The sequence below is a fragment of the Prionailurus viverrinus genome, chromosome B3 (assembly GCF_022837055.1).
Source record: "Prionailurus viverrinus isolate Anna chromosome B3, UM_Priviv_1.0, whole genome shotgun sequence".
Lineage (NCBI taxonomy): Eukaryota > Metazoa > Chordata > Mammalia > Carnivora > Felidae > Prionailurus > Prionailurus viverrinus.
Window position 1 is genome coordinate 111848619 of NC_062566.1, and position 4453 is coordinate 111853071.

Here is a 4453-nt window from a genome sequence, read left to right on the forward strand (position 1 = left end):
GCGGCCAGGAGAGCGGCCTGGGGAGGGGAGGGGCAGGGAGGAGGGGGCGGGGCTGGAGAAGAGAGGGGCGGGGCCGGGCTGGCAGGTGAAGGAGCGGGAAAGAGGTGAGGGGCGGGGCCGGGAAGTGGAGCGGGGCGAGGCGAGAAGGAGGAGAGAGAAGGAGCCGAAGAGGCGGGGAGAAAGCACTACCGGCGGAAAAAAGTGGGGAGGCTTTGAAGAAAGTGAGACTGAGCCGAGTCCTGCCTCTCGCCAACCACTGAGAGATTCGAAAACTGGACCTTGATCTTTTGTGATCGTTAAAAAAAAAAAAAATTCTGACCCAGAGGTTGGGGGGGTGATGCATCTTCAATTTTAAAAGGTCCCTGGGGTGTATCCAGGGGCTGTTAGATTTAGGAGCGAGTACGCCGTTGTTTTTAATCCTGCAAGTGTGGGATGCTACAGAACTAAGCGGAAACAATTTGAGACTCATTAACTTCTAAGTGACTAACCTCATTAAAAGTCTAAACCCATTAAATAAATTCTTAGGTGCCTCAGACAAAAATTTCACAAGACTGGAAATGTTTCTGGAGTGAGATATTAACAACATTAAAAGAAAGGGAATACCTCTTGGTTCCTGACGAAGGGTTTAGTGTCTGCATTCCAGGTAATCTGGGGTAGGAAGCAAGCCCACAGAGAGGGAATCATTCTGTGATAGGGGAAGCCATAGAAAGCCTCAGAAAGATTCTCAAGCTCCAGTGTGGCCCCTTAAAAAGCAAGATGATGAGGGTATCTACAAGTAAGACACTGATGTGGAGAAGAGAACCCCCAAATCTAAAGGAGCCCTATATACAGAGATGAAGTGTGGGTGTATATATCTTCTCCAAAACTTAGATACTATGAGAGCTCCCCCAGTATTTACAATCCAGGAGCAAAGGGGGAGGATCATGAATTTACAGGGATTTTTCACCTCGTCTGCTGGGAATTCAAAATTTTTAAATCTAAGTAGGATAAAAATATACTGTATTGCTCTCTTACAGTTCAATTTTTGAACTGGGCTTTTATACCAGAGGTGGTATGTATATAAGTGTCCCAACAGAAGTATGCACTTGCACAGAACAGAGTTTTTAAAAAAATGGATTTTTCCAGGAGAAAATTTCCAGGAGAGACTGGTGGGGGTCCTGGTGGAGAGGGCATTCCAAAAAGGGGGAACATGGTGTCCAATAAACAGAAGTGTGAAACATCAAGCTTTTGGTTTTGCTGGTTTTGTTTTCTGGGGTTTTTATTAGGAGAAAAGGGGATTAGGAAAAAGAGCACCAGAACATGGGTGTGCAGATAATAAAACACATGGTGATCATGGTAAGTCAGACCTAGGAGCTCAGCCTTTATCTTGTAGCTGGTGGGAGAAATGTGATTGGGCTCTATTTTAGAAAGATTATCCAAGGAGGATGAGTTGGAGGCATTTATAAGACTCAAAGCAGGGAGTCCATTTAGAAGAAGGTCGCAAACTAAATCATGTCTACACTCATACAAAGGCAACAGTAGCTGAGGGAGAACGAAGGATTACAGATATTTAGGAGACAGAATGGGCAGGGAATCAATGACTAACAGATGAGCCTGATGAGGGAGAGAGAGAAAATAAAAATGATTCCCAAGATACTGATTTATAAGACTAGATGCCATTAATTGGATTAGGAATGACAAGCAACAAGTGAGTAGGTGAAAAAGGCGGTAATGATTTATTTTTGAACATGTCTATATCCATGTACATGAAGTCTCTGCAGGACTCTCTGTACTCTAGGGTTTCTCAGCCCTCGCACGGTTGACATTTTGGGCCAGAAAATTCTTTGCTGGAGATACAGAGAGCTGTCCCGTGCCTTAAAGGATGCTTAGCAGTATCACTGTCTTCTAGTTTTTCCCAGTTTCTCAGGCATCTCTTAGAAGCTTCAAAATGAAGGGGTTAGAGGTGCCTGGGTGGTTCAGTCGGTTAAGCATCTGACTTGGTTTCAGCTCAGGTCACCATCTCACAATTTCAAGTTCGAGCCCTGTATCAGGCTCCATGCTGACAGTGTGGAGCCTGTTTGGGATTCTCTCTCTCCCCCTCTCTCTGTTCCTCCCTTACTCGTGCTGTCTCTGTCTCTCTCAAAATAAATAAGTAAAACTTAAAAAAAAAAAATGAAGCGGTTGGAGGAAGCTCTGGGCTTTGAGCCCTCAGACCTACAGTCTACAACAAGACTGGAGCTCTTCCATCCAGGCCAAGGGATGGCCTTTGGGCAGAGAGGGGGGTGGGGTGACGTGATTTGGTTCATTTCTTGGGACTGGGCGTGGGGGCTGCCTTATTCCTGACATTGTGCCCCACAAGTTCCTGGGCATGATTGCTCAATGGAAATGGATTTATGCAAAGTGACAAGAAAACTCCTTAAAATCTCTCTTGACCTTAGAACAATGTAGAACAACTTCCTTTATGCTATTGTTCTGGAAATGCACAGAATAAAAAGATACACACATGGTTATGTTTTGTGTGGTATCCTACCAGAAAAGTGTTCTAGCAAGTATTAAATGTGTGGGTTTTTTTTTTTCTCTCTCTCTTATTTAGTGAGGAAAAAGTCAGCTACTTCATAACATAGTCCAAGACAGGAAATTACCTCAGAATTACTTACGAGATATCTTTGAAAAGTTACCCTAGAACCTCTGAGAATGGTCCTGATGGTCCAGGGAGAGATATGGTACCAAATATTTTGTAGTTTAAGGGTTGTGAGAACATCTACACCACCCTTCATGGAAAATACCAAAACCTGACATGGGCAGCAGCTCAAAAAAATCTGATTACTAAGAGTTCAATACTAGAATCCCAGATAGAGAGCACAGATAAGCTTAGCACAGAAGAAATAGAATCCTTCCAAGAACCTCTCCTTGGATTTTTATTCCCGATGCAGGACAACAGCCATGTCTCCATGAGGTTGTATAGCACTAAACCTCATAGGACTCACGGAGCATCAAAAAGCAATAGCAAAGGTGGACTAAATTGATCAGACTCCAATATGGCATTCAAAGACTGCTAACAATCCTCACACCAATTGGGTCGAGTATGCCCCTGAAATGTTTGGCTACTTCTGGTGCAAAGCAAAGGAAGTATTCCAAGGAAGATCCTTGATTACTGAACACTGATTACGGATTACTGATATGGTAGGTAGGGCCCCAACAGTGATACTGAAAGTCAAATTGCTATATCTCAAGTGACTATCCCAGCAAATTTGGGGAAGGGGGTGGCTGTGGCAATAGCTTGGAAATCAGCTGGTAGATCTTGCTTATTCTTAGGGTCCTGCAAATAGAGGATTAGGTGGTTTCCCAAACAGGATGACAAAGGAGAAGAAAATAGCAATTCCTAGACTTTATTAGTAATAGAATTCTTCATGGTATTCTCATCTTGTCTTTTTGATCTAGGCTATTTCTGCACGTATGTCCCCATTTCTAGCCAATTACTTTTTTCTTCTCTTTTTTCATGATTCATGTCACCAAAGGTTTATCTAATTTGTATATATTTTAAAGAAAAACTTTTAGTTTTATGAACTTGCTCTATTGTATCTTTTTGTATTTCTCTTATTTTTGCTTGTGTTTTTATTCTTTCCTTCCTTCTATTTTCTTTGGTTTTACTCTGTTGATCTTTTCCTAATTTACTGAGATAAACATTTAGCTCATTAATTTCAGCTTCTATTCATTTCTTAAATAAGCATGAAAGGCTATAAATTTTCCTTGGGGAAACATTTTCATTGTATACCTCAAGATGTGATGTATAGTGTTTTCATTATCATTTGCTCTAAGTGTTCATTAAGTTCTAATTCAATTTCTTCTTTGACATATGAGCTACTTATAAGTGTGTTTTTAACTTCCATATATATAGAATTTTTAACCTTTTTGTTTTAACTTCTAACTTAATTGCATTATTCTCAGAGAACATGTTCTACATAATGCCTATTGTTTAATATTTGTTTAGATTTGCTTTATGCCTCATATGATCATGAGTGCTTAAGAGGAAATGTACCCTTTAAGTGTTGGACACAGAATCTGGAAGCATGAGCTACCCCAGCCTCTCAAAATTGTCTTTCCTGGTCTCCATGGCACTACCTGCTTCTAGTATCCTGCTGCTTCTCAGACCATTTCTTTTCTTTTTCTTTTAAAATTTTTTAAATGTTTTATTTGTTTTTGAGAGAGAGAGAGAGAGAGACAGAGACTGGGAGTGGGGGAGGGGCAGAGAGAGAGGGAGACACAGAATCTGAAGGAGGCTCCAGGCTCTGAACTGTCAGCACAGAGCCAGATGAGGGGCTCAAACCCATGAACCGTGAGATCATGACCTGAGCCGAAGTCGGACACTCAACCGATTGAGTCACTCAGGCGCCCCAGACCATTTCTTTTCTATCTCTTACATTGGGTTCTCTTCCTTTGTTTTACCCACAAAATTCTCAAATCCTTAGTTCCA